The sequence below is a fragment of the Adiantum capillus-veneris genome, chromosome 2, assembly GCF_014529385.1.
Source record: "Adiantum capillus-veneris isolate H3 chromosome 2, ASM1452938v2, whole genome shotgun sequence".
NCBI lineage: Eukaryota > Viridiplantae > Streptophyta > Polypodiopsida > Polypodiales > Pteridaceae > Adiantum > Adiantum capillus-veneris.
In genome coordinates, this window is record NC_140932.1 from 96,488,004 (window position 1) to 96,505,138 (window position 17,135).

The window sequence follows — 17,135 nt, forward strand, 5'->3', positions numbered from 1 at the left end:
TTTAAATTCTAACCAAATTGTTCCAAAGAGTGAATACTTCTCATCCATGACTCAAAACATTGGAACATCAACTCAAAAGTTTCCATCAAAACATGATGAGAACCATATGAAAATAATGAGACATGAATTTCAATTCTAACATCAATGCTACAAATTTCTCAATTCCTATGATTAGTCACATTCATTGTCAATGTAGACTTTCCCCCTCCAACGCATTGTCAATGCATATGACCTAACAATAAAACAAAGAAAAACATAATAGTAGTTTTTGAAAAAAAATTGGACAAAGCTTCTTTTGTACATAGATCAATATTTCAAAACAAACCTATTAGCCATTTAAGGCACCTCACAGGAGGATTTGAAATTCTAACCAAATTGTTCCAAAGAGTGAATACTTCTCATCCATGACTCAAAACATTGGAACATCAACTCAAAAGTTTCCATCAAAACATGATGAGAACCATATGAAAATAATGAGACTTCAATTCTAACATCAATGCTACAAATTTCTCAATTCCTATGATTAGTCACATTCATTGTCAATGTAGACTTTCCCCCTCCAACGCATTGTCAATGCATATGACCTAACAAGAAAACAAAGAAAAACATAATAGTAGTTTTTGAAAAAAAATTGGACAAAGCTTCTTTTGTACATAGATCAATATTTCAAAACAAACCTATTAGCCATTTAAGGCACCTCACAGGAGGATTTGAAATTCTAACCAAATTGTTCCAAAGAGTGAATACTTCTCATCCACGACTTAAAACATTAGAACATCGACTCAAAAGTTTCCATCAAAACATGACAAGAACCATATGCTACAAATCCCTCAATTCTCACACTCATCATTGATGTAGACATTCCATCTCTGACGTGTCTCACAGATTTCAAAATCGTATCGCATGTCTGCTTCCATGCTCCGAGCCATCTCCTCTGCGTAGACCGGCATGGAAATTCCAACCAACAAGAAAATGCATCATCAAGACAAAATACTAAACAAGACATAGAAGCAATATCCATAAACACTAAATACCAATGTTGACATCAAAAGGATAAAAAAATATAAGCAATGTCAATGGAATATTAAGACGTGGGACTCACTAGTCATCAAAGGGATTGACACGCGATGGCATATCACCCTCATCATCAATATCTAAGGAGGCGGAGGGGTCCTCCTTGCTCCGCTTTCTACGACGGAGTAATGGTAGCACATATCCTAAAATCAATGGCTCATCAATGTCGAGTGCAACACATGTCCGTCCTGATCCCACACAAGCCGCTAGTGTAGGGGTTGTACCACATCCAAGCTCCAAATGCCTCCATGCTGACAAAGGATCTCCACAAAGCATGCAACAAAAGAATGGCTCCGCTGCAATCCACCTCACAATAGCTCGCTTGATGATGATCTAGCTTGAGAGAGATCCGGAACATGATGCATCATAAAAGAATCCGATGACTGCATGCCAAGGCAAGAAAATAGGATAGTGCTCTCTGCACGAAGCACGGTGGATGCATACCTACTTGATGAACCATAAATAGCACCGAGCAAAGACACTATAACAAAAGAGGCACGGTTAGAGAAAGCAAAAACATAAATCATTAGAGTATTAATACAAAGCAAGTGCGTCACCTCAATAGGACTGCCACAACTTTCAAAATGACCATAGGCTCCATGATGGAGTACTACAATACGTCGATGAACAACCATCTCTGCAGCATGACAAAACCTCTCCACCCACCCAATGGCCTCTCTTGTTCAAAGCATTAATTATTATAAACACTTACAATGATTATTACTATCTTATGGCATGATCATAAGAAAAAGTATCTCACCTGCTGTAGACACCATGATTAGAAGCAAGCCTGAATCTGCTAGCATCGAGAATGCCAAATGAACTCCAGCATGCACATGATCCGCACTGCAAATGTCCCAGTGAGGTAGAGTAGAGGAGCCTACTAGAGACCCACCAAAGGGGAGATCCAAGAAAATGAAATCAGGAGCCCATGGAACGACTCTCCCCCCGCGAGTATATAGTGTAGCCTCCACACATGCCCGTGAAAGATGCTCATGTACAGGGATGCATATGGGATTCCGGACTCCCACTCTGAACTTTGCAGCAATGGAAATGTAGTCCCCCACTATGTCCATGCATCGTGTGTCAACAAAACTAGATATGTTTTGTAGTGGAGACTCCACAAGATAAACAATGAGATAGTCTTCCTAGCCATGATGGTGCCAGAAGACACTGGAGCATCACAACAAGATAAAATTAGTCATCTATGAAGCATATTTTTGGAAAGCATTAACAAACTTTTATAAGACATACCAGGCATTGAGCCCACATCCTCCTCTACGATCGTACCCACAAATGTTTCCTTTTCCTTTTGAGAGTTGCGTGCATCTTAAACAAACATTTTATGTCAAAATACTAATATCTTATGGTTGTTTGGCATGCCAAAGAGTGAAACATACCTGCGTGTCTCTCCTCTCATCTATCTACTACTGGTGGATTTTGTATCACAGCATGCCTCGACATCGTGTCATGCAGCTCTCTTTCACGACCAAGAACATGTCCTTTTCCCATATCTATCCACCACGGACAATTCTCAATCTCCCATGCACTCAAGGTGCGCATACTAGAGGGGTACATGCATGTGTCTTGAGTAGCCATCTGAGTCCATTGTCTTGCCAAAAAAGGCATGGCAGGTAACACATTCTTGGATATCAAAAACATAAGGAATCTACAATGAACAGCTAACAAGTTACATGAAGCTCATCACATAAACATAACAAATTAATAAAATTGCAATTAATAAATTGTTCACCTAAAAGACAAACGTGGTGCTGCCATTCGTAATGTATCTACCTTCTTCAATGCCTGCTTCTCCACATCCTTCGTCTTTGCTCCAAGAGACACTTCAATTGGAAACAAAAAGGGCGTGGCTTCAAATTTTATCTCCTCAAAATAGAATGTGAGGGTAGAGTCATGTGGCAAAGGCACAACGCCAGGCACATCCATAAGATCTGACACAATCTGAAATGCTCTTTCAACGACTCGTGCCAAAAAACCCTATCTATGAAGCCACCTACAAGCCCAAAAAGAGTGAGAGAAAAAAAATACAGTACAACAAATTCAAGATTAATTATCCACGATAATCTTACATGCGGAAGACGTGATCTCCTTTCTTAAGACCATATGCACCCCTTGTAATCTTGTCCGCTTCAAGAAAAGAAATCCAATGAATCTTGTTTTGAACGGGAGCATCTTGGAGTGCTATTAAGTTCAATTTCTCCGATGTAGCCCAGCTATCATTATCCCATTTCAGAGACAAAACCCTTGCTAGCCAATCCATCCCAAGGTTGGGATTCACAATGTTAAGTAACTGCAATATGAGTATAAAAATGACAATTACTCTAATTACATATTGTACCATTCGCCACAAATAAAGAGTAGATGCAAACAAATTAAAGTACCTTCCCAATACAACCTTGATATTTGTGTGTGATCTCTTGGTGAGTTCTCTCCTCTTTCTTTTTGAAGTCTTCGTCAGACAAACCATGCTTCACATTCGAAATTCTCTTCTCTTTCTCTTTTGTCATTTGAATCTAAAATCCAAAATAAGAAAGACTATATTAATAATCACGCATCCCAATGACAAAAGAAAGCATTAATTTGATTCATACATCATAGACCAATCTGCCAAGGTAACGTCGAGTGAGCAGATACCAAGGCTTGGAACCTTTGGCATACTTTTTCCATACGGTGGCAATAAGATTTTGATCCTTTTCGGGTAAACCGTTGTCAGGAGTTTTTTGGACCAAGGGATTGCGCATATGTACATACACATGCATGGTGCATCGAATAAAGGATTGCCCAATTTCCATAGCCAGGTGGTTACGTGGGGCCCACATGTGTACAGGTAGGACAACATGTACATAGAGCATCGATTTTCACTATCACCAGTACCAGTATGTTTTTTCTACAATAATGAGGAGTTTATAGCGCGTAAAACTTCTCGAAGAAGCTATTCGCGGGCCGACGACATGAGGTAATCAGGTGCGTCAGATGGCATCTAGTGGCATCAGGAGGGCGAACGGGGTCAATATTTGCACGTGGATGAATACGGACACAAAGTGGTGTTTTCTTGTGAGAGTTATGCAGAAAGGTCATCATTAGGACCACTTTTTGGGGCCACTTCACGTGGTTGCGAGACGCATTATTGAAAAGAAATGAGTGCCAGGTGTGCGCATGGATGCAGTAGGGTGACAACTATGCACTGCGAGGTTAGTTTTTGGCCTGTTCGGGGTCCGTTTGAGGTCATCTAAAAGGCCAAGGGTGCCCAACTAATAAAGCTAAGTGTGGGAACTGAAAAAACTGAGAGAAGACCAGAAAAAACATGGAGAAGAGAGGAGGAACAGCCGTAGGTGTGTTTTTGCTCATTTTGGAGCTTGTTTTGGTCGTAAACTGCTCATCCGAGGTCGGATTTGAGCACTTTGACATTGTAGACTGGGGTTTTGGGCCATTCCGGACGAGATGGAACTGTCTGTTTTTCCAGATTCCTCACTCTTTTTCTGTTGTTTTTGCTGTTTAAGTTTCTCCTATAAGCGAAGCTTATGCTCCAATTTGTGATTGTATCTAGTATATTTTACCCATTTTGTGTGAGCTATTTACCCATTGGTGTTGGCCCAAGATCATTTGTATCTAAACATCAGAAGCTATCCTCTTTTGAGCTGAGTTTTTTGGGTGTGTGTGTGTGTGTGTGTGTCTCTGTGTGGAGTGGGCAAGTGGATAGTCTCTCTCCTGTCACTCCATAGGTGTGTTTCCTGTCTCGGCCAGGTGTGTTGTGTAAGCCGAGTGGTGCCCCATAGTGTGTGTGTGTATCTTTCCAAGAGTGTGTGTTGGTTCTTTATAGAGGCGCTGTGTGTGTTTTCATCCCGCTCACATTCGTTTGGCGCCCCCACGGAGGATCTTCTTCGAGTACCATCTGCTTCGAGCTTCAGGGCTACAGGTTACAGGTTACAGGTTACAGGTTACAGGGACAGGTACAGGTACAGGTGATTCACACAGGTACAGGTAGCTGGAGTACAGTGATATACTAGCAGTGATGTCACTTGCAGTTGTTGTGGGTATGCATCACTTGGCGCCTATTTGAGCGCATTGTCTGCTGGATTGTACGTTACTTGTGGAAACTGCCATTGTATGCATTTGTGGAGCCATACTTGGTTGTATTTGGCAGTCCCAACCATTTCTGAGACTTGGTCTGGAAGATAGTCATTTCTGAGACTTGACTATACGCGATTTGCATTAGCCTTCGTGTGAGGGTCGATAGCGTGAGGTTTTTATTGAGTTGGGGGATTCTCAAATGTGGAGATCCTTTTGGTGATACAGGTAGCTGGAGCACCCTTTTTGTGACCTCGCCATAGGCTATGTACTAGTGAGTCCTACTTGATGCTCGGGTTCTATTGTTGATAGTTTATGCATACATATACAGTCTATATTTTGGGTTCCTACTGCTCTATTTCTGGGGAAACTCTGCCAAAATTTTTCCAAGTTATGATGGCTGGTTTTTTGGTCTTTTGAGCCATTTATGTTGTTATGCTGCTGAAATTTTGGCAAAATCAGAGGTTAAGTCAGGTGTGCCTTCTTGGGAGCTTCATGGTTGGCTTTAATGGATGATCAAAATGGCCCTCAATTCACTCCATTTCATTTAACTCAAAGAATCCAGATAAATGTTCATGTGTCAAGGAAGATTTTTTTCGAGCAGCGCATAGTCTTTATGTTTGGGCCAAGAAGATTACGAGAGATCTTGGAATGTCCTTTGCCTGTTGTATTTCCGATGATCAACTATAAAAACTCATTTGATGTGCATGTGTTTGTCCTTATCTAAAGTTGAGCTCCATTGAAGTTTCTGGGGATTGGGTAGTCAAAAGTTTTGGGTTCTTGCACGTGTGTTCAAAGGGGTTCTCAAAGCATTGTAACTTGGGTAGCCATGGCTTTCTCTTATCTGGAGTTTCATGGAAGAAGTGATGAAGATGTGGAAGATTTTTTGGAAAAGATGGAGGTTACCTGCATTAGCAACTAGATTCATGACCCTGCGCAGATGTTACGTCTTCTCCAAATTTGTTTGAAGAGTGATGCACGAGTTTGGTCTAAAGCATTTGAAGAGGAGTTGCATGTGGCTAATCCACATGTAAGATTGAGTTGGGACAATCTACGGCATGGGTTGGAAGTGGAGTTTGTGAAGATAGAAGATCCTGACAAAGTGTGGCAAGAAGTACAGGCTTTAGTGCAAAAGGAAGGTGAGCCAGTAGATGAGTACATACGTAAGTTCTCATTGGCATGGGAGCGGATGTGCAAGGCCTTAGCACCACAGGTACCCCCACCTGACATGATGAAGAAGGACAGGTTCTTGGCTGGTCTTTGGGAGAATATACATTGGAGAGTGGAGCTAAAGAAGCCTAGGACATATGAAGATGCAGTAGAGGTAGCAAGGAACAAAGAGTGGAAGTTGAGGAAAATGAGCCAGTTAGGGGTGGAGTCTTTGCCAATGAGGTCTGAATTTCAGCCTATAGAGTCTTTACAAGGTCGCATGTCAGGGGTTCATCATGAACCAGTGGTTCCTCTTACTACTCAGGTTATGCCAGCAGTGGTCACTACATCGGTGCAAGATGATGGGCTAAGGAAAGACATGAGGCAAGTGGTCGATTTGATGAAGAATCTCGGCCTAAACATGCTAGGTCAAGTGGGAAATAATTGAGGTCGAGGGAGTTTTGAAAATCAGCCAAGAGGTGAAGAAAGGCCTAGGAATGGTGTTGGACAAAGCAATGGTAGGTACTGGAGGCAGACGCCCACATGTTATAATTGTGGAGAGTTGGGTCACATCAGCCCGCAATGTGATAAGCCACCAAGGATGGGGGGAGACATGTATCCATTGCCAAGACAGGTGCTAACTAGGTCAAATGATTATGGCATCGAAATTAAGGGAGACAAAGGAACCAGTGGACTGACCCAGGAGGAAAAGGGAAAGAAAAAAGTGCTAAGTGTAGTCACCTTGGAGAAGGCATCAAAGCTAGAGGATACATTAGTGATGCCTATTGGGAAGAGGACCACAGAGGATAAGGAAGGAAGAAGTGCCCCAGGTCCTAGTAAGAAGAAAGGAAAGAGCCATGAAGGCGAGGATGTCAAGGCCAAGAGGAAAAGGAGAGCTCGTCGAAAGTTTCATGTTTCAGATTTTCCACTAGGGGATGGGCAATTAAGCTATGACTTGAAGGAGGATCTGACGAGCAGGAAGGCAGATGTTACTTTTGGGCAGCTTATAGAGATGGTGCCTAAGCTAAAGCGACAGTGGAAGAGGATGGTTAACCCAATGGAGAAAGAGCCAGAGAGAGGTTCAGTAAAGGTGTTGGCAATCGATGAGCTACCAGAAATTTGTCCAATAGTAGATGTGTGGCATAAAAGGAAAAATTTGGGACAAGGTTATGTGGATGGCAGAGCCCAAATATGCGTCATAACACACTCATGCGTTGAGAAGATGGGTCTCACAGTGGCTGGGGTGTCAGGTTTCCGGATCAGATTGGCAAACCATCAAAAAGTAAAATGCTTGGGTGTTGTAAAGAGCTTAGAAGTGGAGGCATATGATGCAAAGGCAGTGGTTGATTTTCATGTGATGCCAACAGGGTTGGGAGCATATCCTATTATACTGGGCAGACCATGGTTACGTGCAGTGGGAGCTGTTCAAGATTGGCGACATGGTACGATTAGCCTCTATGGAAAGAACGGTACCAAGAAGATTTATAATATGGACACAAGGAAACGATTAGAGGAGCTTTATGAAGATGAGGATGAGTCTAGTGATGAAGACTCTTCCACGGTGACAGATGAGGACATTGATAGCACTACCATCAGTGATGAGGATGCTGATGTTGCATTTCTTTTGATGGACAAAGAAATACAGGAGTTTGGTTTAGTTGCATTTCCGAATGAGGTTGAAGATGAAAGTGAAGGGCCTTATGAAGTGATTGAAGGGTTGATGCAAACCAAGGTTGAGTTGTCAAAGAAGCAGGAATTGATGACACAAATGATCAGTGGAGACCTCTCAGCTATGGAGAAGGATATATATTTGCATATGCTGGCTAGCTTTCCTGATTTGTTCATTACTTCATATGAAGAGATCAGAGGGTTCAAGGGTGAAGAGATGCATATAGAGCTGAAAGAAGGTGCTAAGCCAGTGCGGCAAAGGCTAAGAAGGATGGGTCAAGAGAAAATGGAAGCCTTGTGAGAAGAGGTGGACAAGTTGTTGAAGGCAGGGTTCATAGTCCCTGTGGAGACCAAAGAATGGGTGAGTCCAGTAGTAGTCAGTCCAAAGAAGGATGGGAAGTGGAGAATTTGTGTAGATTTTAAACCCTTAAACGCAGCCACTAAGAAGAACCCATATCCTCTTCCATTCATCGATCGGATCTTGGATTCAGTGGCAAGTTATGAGAGGTACAGTGTGTGTGATGTTTTTTCAGGCTATTTTCAATTGAAGATTTCTCTTAAAGACCGCACAAAGACCACTTTTATTACGCCATGGGGCTGCTATTGCTACATAGTATTGCCATTTGGGTTGTCAAATGGACCTTCCTTCTATCAAGAGAGAGCAAATTGGGTGTTGGAACCATTCATTGGTAGTTGTGTTAAAGATTTTATGGATGACTTTTGTGTTTATAGCAGTAGGGCTGAACACCATGAGAAGCTGCAAATGGTATTGGCTCGATATGATGAATGTGGAGGACAACTAAATCCAAAGAAATGTCATCTAGCACATCCAAGGGTGAAGTTATTGGGCCATATGGTGTCAGAAAATGGCATTGAGGCTGATCCAGATAAGGTTAAGTCTATTATTCTTCTTCCATCACCTACGAGTACGAAGCAATTGGCAACTTTTATACACAAAGTGAAGTACATGGCACGGTTTATTCCATTGTATTCGCAGCTTCTTTATACATTACAGCAAGTGGCAAAGCATGATCCATTGCAATGGGATGACAAGTGTGAAGAAGTGTTTCAAGAGGTGAAAGAGGTGTTAGGGGGGTTGTCAGCCATGCAGGCTCCTGATTGGGAGAAAGTGTTTTATGTAAATCCATCAGTAGGGGATGATGCCATTGGATCCATGCTATTGCAAAAGGGGAAGGGCAGCCATTATATGAGGCTAGTGTATTGTGAAAGTCGAGTGAAGTTGGTAGCGGAGAGAAAGTTCTCGGAAGTAGAGCTAGTGATGGCCAGTGTAATATTTGCTTGTCAATGATTTCGTCATTACTTGCTACCACGGCCTTTTGTTTTCTTGACGAGTTATGCCTTTTTTCCTCAGTTAATTAATGGTACTAACATGTCAAATGTGGTGAAGAAATGGGTAATTGAGCTGCAGGAGTTTGAGTTCTCTTTTCTAGTGGAAGATAGTACAAGGGCCACCCTAGCTGATTTGTTGACCTACAAGGAGAATCCCCTTATTGTTAAGGAAGAGGTGGTGAGAAAGGTAGTTGAAGAAGTGCCACAGATCAGCAATGCACATGTGTTGTTCTTTGATGGTTCATACAGAAAGAGCCATGATGCAGCTTCAGGGGGTATAGCACTTTATGACCCAGAGGGGAAGCTAGTATGCAAGAGAGGGTTCAAATTGGATGCTCATAGTAACAATGAGGCTAAATATGCTACTCTGGAAGCCGGATTACACATTTGTTTGAAGCATGGGGTTCGAAGGTTGAGCATAAAACGTGATGCCTTGTTAGTGGTGAAGCAAGTGCTGGGTGTGTGGAAGAGCAAGAACACCTCATTGAAGGAAATGTGCTTCAAAATTAAAGGCCTATTAAAAAATTTCGAAGCATGGATCATCAGACACATTGAACGTGCTCTAAATGGAGAGGCACATGAAGCAGCTCAAGGCATGATTGGGGAGCTATTTGTGTTGAGGACCACTTTACCTCTTTATCATGGCCGGGAAAGTTTGGCTCAAGAAGAGGAGTTTTTGCTAACAAGAATCATTCCAAAGGAGATTCAGAAGTCTAAAAAGTATGGCTTTGTGCGTAGAGCATACAGGTAAAAATTGATTGGTGATGTCTTATACATGAAAGGGGCTGATCTCGTGTTGAGACGTGTACCTTGGCGGGAGGAGCTTTACAGAGTGTTGGAAGAGAATCATGAAGGCGCATGTGGTGGCCATTTTGCTCTAAAGATCACCTTGCATAAGATATTGCAAGAGGGGTATGTATGGCCTAGTTTTCACAAGGATGTTCACCATTGGTGTAGGTCTTGCAATAGGTGTCAAGCATTTGGGAAGAGAGTGTTGAAGCCAGAGCTACGAAAAACCATTATGGCGTTTGATGTGTTTGAAAAGTGGGGGATTGATGCAATAGGCCCGTTACCTATCACAAGCAGGGGCAAAAGCTATATCTTGACGGCAGTGGACTATCTCTCTAGATGGGCAGAGGCTATAGTAGTATAACAGATCACTGCAAAGGATGTGGCAAAATTTGTGTATGATGAAATATGTTGCAAGTTTGGGGTGCCATTAGAGCTACTTTCAGATAAGGGGCCAGGATTTAGAGCTAAACTGCTAGACTTCTTATGCACAAAGATGAAGATTAGGCACCAGCATACCACTCCTTATTACCCGCAGTGTAATGGCTTAAATGAAAGATTCAATGGTGAGTTGGTACAAAATCTTTCTAAAGTGACAGAGCACCAAGGAAAGAATTGGGATTTGGAATTGCCTAGTGCATTATGGGCTTACCGTACTTCGGTGAAGACAGGTACTGGGTTTACTCCATTTCATTTGGTGTATGGAAAGGAAGCACTATTGCCTGTGGAGGTAGAGTTGCCTGCGGTCAAGATGTTAGAGAAGTTACTTGGGCCGCCTAGTGATGCATTCAAAGAGAGGCTCTTGCAATTACAAGAGGTCCAGTTGGATAGGATGAGCGCATTGGAGCATTATGGGCAGATGCAGGATAAGGCTTTGGCAAAGATAAATGAAAAGGTCAAAAGTAAGGGTATCAAGAAACATGACTTGGTTTTGCGCTACAACAGTAAGCTGGATAACACCTTCCAAAAGAAGTTTCAAATTAAGTGGGAAGGCCCTTTCAAGGTAGTGGAGTGTTTCCCGAATGGTACATATCAGTTGGATAACCTGGATGGGTTTCTACATAAGTCAAGGGTAAATGGATTGCGTCTTAAATTGTATCATGCCAGGTTGATGATGGTCGAGCAGGATGAGCTGTATGTGGATCAAGGAGTGTTGGTGAGGGATGAGGAGACCTGTGATGCAGCGAATCTCATATCTCTTTTTGCTGCTGCTGATCATGAATGATCTAGTAGGCTAGGGGATGGGCAAATTATGTCAGCAGTTTTTTGGAGAAAGGGATTGCGCATATGTACATACACATGCATGGTGCATCAAATAAAGGATTGCCCAATTTCCATAGCCAGGTGGTTACGTGGGGCCCACATGTGTACGGGTAGGACAACATGTACATAGTGCATCGATTTTCACTATCACCAGTACCAGTATGTTTTTTCTACAATAATGAGGAGTTTATAGCGCGTAAAACTTCTCCAAGAAGCTATCCGCGGGCCGACGACATGAGGTAAGCAGGTGCGTCAGATGGCATCTAGTGGCGTCAGGAGGGCGAACGGGGTCAATATTTGCACGTGGATGAATACGGACACAAAGTGGTGTTTTCTTGTGAGAGTTATGCAGAAAGGTCATCATTAGGACCACTTTTTGGGGCCACTTCACGTGGTTGCGAGACGCATTATTGAAAAGAAATGAGTGCCAGGTGTGCGCATGGATGCAGTAGGGTGACAACTATGCACTGCGAGGTTAGTTTTTGGCCTGTTCGGGGTCCGTTTGAGGTCATCTAAAAGGCAAAGGGTGCCCAACTAATAAAGCTAAGTGTGAGAACTGAAAAAACTGAGAGAAGACCAGAAAAAACGTGGAGAAGAGAGGAGGAACAGCCGCAGGTGTGTTTTTGCTCATTTTGGAGCTTGTTTTGGCCGTAAACTGCTCATCCGAGGTCGGATTTGAGCACTTTGACATTGTAGACTGGGGTTTTGGGCCGTTCCGGACGCGATGGTGCTGTCCATTTTACTGAATTCCTCACTCTTTTCCTACTGTTTTTCTGTGTAAGTTTCTCCTATGAGCAAAGTTTCTGCTCTAGTTTGTGATTGTATCTGGCTTATTTTACCCATATTGTGTGAGCTATTTGCCCCATTGGTGTTGGCCCAAGCTCAATTGTATCTAAACATCAGAAATTATCCTCTTTTGAGCTCAGTTTTTTGGGTGTGTGTGTGTGTGTGTGTCCGTGTGGAGTGGGCAAGTGGATAGTCTCTCTCCTCTCACTCCAGAGGTGTGTTCCCTGTCTCGGCCAGGTGTGTTGTCTAAGCCGAGTGGTGCCCCATAGTGTGTGTGTGTGTGTATCTTCCCAAGAGTGTGTGTCGGGTCATTATAGAGGCGCTGTGTGTGTTTTCATCCCGCTCACACCGTTTAAGGACATCACATGATCCACCGCACAAATGTGTGTGGTATTAACGATCTCATCACGAAGATGAGTGGAAACCAGAGCATGAGTATTCATGCTGCATTGATATATCATGTAAGCATTCAAATATATGATAGCTTAAATACTAGCAAAGTTGAACAAGCGAAACACTTACAAGTTCATTCTTTGCAAACTGCTTAGCAATGCAGTCTCAGGCACTTTGGTAGGATCTATGATAGTGTACAAAACACGACAATGCTTCTCCTTTGAAGTGGAAAACCTTTCTTCAATTGTCTCTGTCCATGCCACAATACGATGATTCCCTTCCCAAACATAGAACATGTGATTGACAAGATCTTGAAACTTTGGTTTTCTTTCCAATTCACATTCGAATTCATCATTGATCTCATTCCATAGAGGTCCCATGTTGCTTTGATCTCATCTTGAGTACACACAAAAGTTAAAATTTAAACAAAATCCAAAGAATGTGAACAATGGCAAAAAGATAGAAAGTATTGACATACATGTCACAAGGCTCTCATCTCTTTTGCATGTCAATAAAGAGATAATGAAAGCTCCTTTTTCTGGCATATAGCCTTCTTTTGCGAAGGTAGACTTCAACCCACTAAGATCGTCTCTCAACCCTCTCACCCTTGCATATGGAATCAATCTGCACAAGGGAAATAGAGTGACAATCAAAGCAGCTAAATATACGTGTGCTCTCAAGCATATCTTCTCCCCTATGCATGAAGACTTTTTGTTCATCCTCCATTTCTACGGCTGCACTAACCTCGTCCCTTATCTCCCATGGGACTATCTGCAACCCATTCTCCTCAGGGGCTAGTGTCTCATCTATCTCATGTAAAGATCCCTGGCCCATGTCCATAGATAGAATCTCCTCTTCTTGTGTTTCTAGCTCCTCTACCATGATAGTTGCTGAAACCAAAGAGACTTGGTCACTATTGTCCACCTGACCATAAGAGATTTGGTCAATACTCCCTCTCCCGGCACGACCATGAGATCTAGGGCTGATCCAACGTAAATAAACAATTCAACATTTTTAGTAACCTTCAAAAAGAAATCAGTTGTTGAAGGAAACACATAATGAAACATAAAGTATTGTTGTGGAATAACAAAATGAAACAAAATTTAATTTAGAGCACTATTTCAAATACTATACATAGCCCATGAGATACCTCTCCAACAAATTTTAGAAACCAAGACTATTTATTTATTCCAACATAGTTAAAAAATGTAAAAAATTCATAAGAATATTTAATTGCAGATATTTAAAACTTTGAAACACCTAGGAGGAGGATGCCCTCTTCGATTAGATGTACCATTTTTGCCTGCCATCAATGGCCCTTGTCGTGAAATGACCTACACAAGTCAAAGCTAAACTTAAACTTGCAGACATGGCATAAGTAGCTCTACATTTAAAATAAAATTGTATTAGCAAAAACACAAAAAAATGCACAATCTCTAGTTGTTTGGACATAATGATACATCATTTAACACCATTCGGTGGGAAGTAATTGGCTAAGCAAGCCAACCACGGAAATCAAGCCTGTTTTGATAGGGCCACGTGCCGGCGTTCGGTCATTGCGACAACTCGCAAAGAGTAAATGTTTAGAAATTAGGTTACTTTTTACACATTTTTTCCTCTATTTTAGCCTGGAATTTCTCCTTTTCCCCTTGCGCTCAACAAGAATTTTGGAAATTGAAAATGGCAAGAAATTAATCTGACACACATTTTTTCCGAACACTTGAGGGTACCTCTCTCTCTCTCTCTCTCTCTCTCTCTCTCTCTCTCTCTCTCTCTCTCTCTCTCTCTCTCTCTCTCTCTCTCTCTCTCTCTCTCTCTCTCTCTCTCTCTATTGCGAGAGAGTGAGTACCACACACTACTTGAGTGCTCAGCTTTTGACCACATTAGGTCCTCTTTTCCCCATATATTCAGCCATGAGCTCTCCCTACATACCTTCCTCTCCCAACCACGATGTGGACTCTCTATTGCGACGCTCATTTCAGCCATTTTTGAGCATCGAGAGTCACTTATGAACTCCACTCACACCACGTGACATGTTCATTTGGTCCCATAGGTCATATTTGACCTCCCAGGACGATAATAGAACTATCTATCTATCTATCTCTCTCTCTCTATTGACAAAAGCACACAACAATAACACTTTAAATTTTTCCCTTTCTCAACAATGTCATTTTGAGAAGTTGGAAGTACTTTGTTACCGTCCTTGAGAGGTGCGAAGCCTTGCTACCCCTTGCTGAAAAGCTATCGATTATGAGGAAATGCATCAATTCGATTGCAACCAAGGCATGCATTGACCCTTATAGCTCAATAAAAACGTACCTGTGTTGGTAGTGCTAAATGTAGAGCGCAAAGAGATTGTTAGGCAGCACAATGAGACTGTCTAGAAGCCGAACAACAGCACGAACAACAGCGACGGGCTGGATGCGAGTTGTGTTGGCAGCTCGAGGGCAGCAGGGGAAACAGTAGGGCTAAAAGCTGGGAACTACCGCAACCAGCATGCGCCGGCGCGTGCTACTTGCAGTAGAGAAGAAACGAGGCCTCATGCCCTTTGTCCTGCGCCCTCTGTCATGCTCTCTCTATCGTGCGGTGGGGGTTCAAGCTCGCTTCAAGCAGTTCTCAACAAAAACCTTTTTGTTTAAAGACATGGAAACCTACATATGAGAAGCACTTGAGTTAAATGGACTAAATTTGAAGGTTTTTACACGAAATTACACTTAATTTTTAGAATTTTGTAGGTATTCTCACCTTCACAAAAAAATTAAGAGGTAAATCTATAAATTTGAAGGTGGGATTACACTAAACAAAGGTTTTTTTCGAGCTCCACGAGTCGCTCATGACTATTCTCTACTGCAATTTTGATCTATATAAAATTCTCAAAAAAACCTCTCAAATATTCAAAGTTCTTTAAAGACCTCCAATATTTTGTCATAAATGTCGTAAATGCTGCTCGGATTTTCAAAAATTTCCCAAATATCGTGGTGATTGTCTATCATAAGAAGAGTGACTGCCTATCATAAAAAATATATGAGTTAATTTGAAGTAAAAAACGGCCAACTCGAACGTGACGTGGAAAAATGGAATTTTACATGATTGATAGGAGACGTTATTGAAGGCTGCAACGTCTCCACCATCACACACTGCAACTAAATCAATTAACTTTGGTCTTTTCCAATTTTCCCACTTTGGTTAATGTTTGTACTACCCAGCATCGTAACTCAATTATCCCAGAGTTCTTGAGCAGTAATCCTATTGCTCCAGCTTTCTTAAAATAGTTTTATGTAATGGCTAGGAATATCACTATCTATGGACCGCAAGGTGGCCAAAATCTTGTTCTTATGTTTGAAGGTAGCACATATGCCCTGCCTGTAGCCTCTGTGAGACAACATGTCGAATTAACTATTGCCTTTAATTTGCATCCCTTAGCTTTAAGTGGTGACCAGGTAAAAATGGAAGTAATTGAAACTTCTCATGGTGATGAGGTTTTCCTTCTAAATCACGACCAATGTCAGTTTTTCAAGGTTCGCATTGCTTCAAATCAGACAACTGCACATGGCAGTAGAATCAAGTCTGCACCAGCAATAGTCGACTTGGGATCTAATGAGTTTGAGAAGCTTGATTCTTCTAGCGTGCTTGAAATCATACGTTCAATGCCTTTGCAGAGCAATCTTCATCTGGAACTAAAACAAGAAAATAATATCATTCAAGTTCAAGAGCTGCATGTGCATTATGATGGCTATGTTGCATTTCAATTTCCACCTTTTGGTGCAACCAGTGCAAAGAAATGATAGTCACATGTGGACAGAATATGTCACATGCAGTAGTGACACTTTTCCAGGCATTGTTCGGTTCACACGATGCTCATGTCACTTGTGCTGTCATAACATTGACTGTCCATATTATCTAACGACTAGATTATATAATGAGGTTCATTGGCGTGGTCGCCTTTCAAAGTCTTCCCCACAAGGCATGCTTACACCTAACTATGGCACCTTGATATGCAGTCATTGCTCTCAAATACCTGAATGTGTGGCCATCTATCCTGCAGTTATTTATCATTGTATGCCAAGAGATAAGCAAAGTTGGACCCGATGCGTGCTACATTTAGGTGAGCATCACCATCCATGTGGAGCTTGAAGGTCCAGATTAAATGAAGAAAAAGTTGCATCTGTGCTACAAACTCATGCTTTTGCAGATCCATTTACCATTGCGAAGTAGTTGGAGCGTACAATTGCTCAAGATTTTATAATGGAAAAGCTTGTCATGGAGAATGCTGAGAACACCAAATGTATTGAAGACGGTGCGTTTGCTGAATTTCTTGACACAATCACACCTTTGTCAAAAAAGCGAATGATTGAGAGAAGCTTGGAATGTGCCAAATGATCAAAACACATAAGTGAAAAAGGTTCAGAAGCTATGCTTGATCTAAAGAGCAAGAGTAGGTATCCATACATTCACGATTTTCTTTTTCCTGGCCAACTTGGAGATGGACAATAGACACATGTATTTAAGATGTCAACCATTGGTCCGGGAAGTGGGGTTGATCTAGTTAATTGAATGCGCCCGGGTGGAAACTT

At 41.9% G+C, this 17,135-nt stretch overlaps 1 pseudogene; it reads right to left on the reverse strand.

Moving 5' to 3' along the window:
* Positions 1-1,101: 1,101 nt before the first annotated feature.
* On the reverse strand, positions 1,102-15,104 carry LOC147463248 (uncharacterized; annotated as a pseudogene).
* Positions 15,105-17,135: the final 2,031 nt, after the last annotated feature.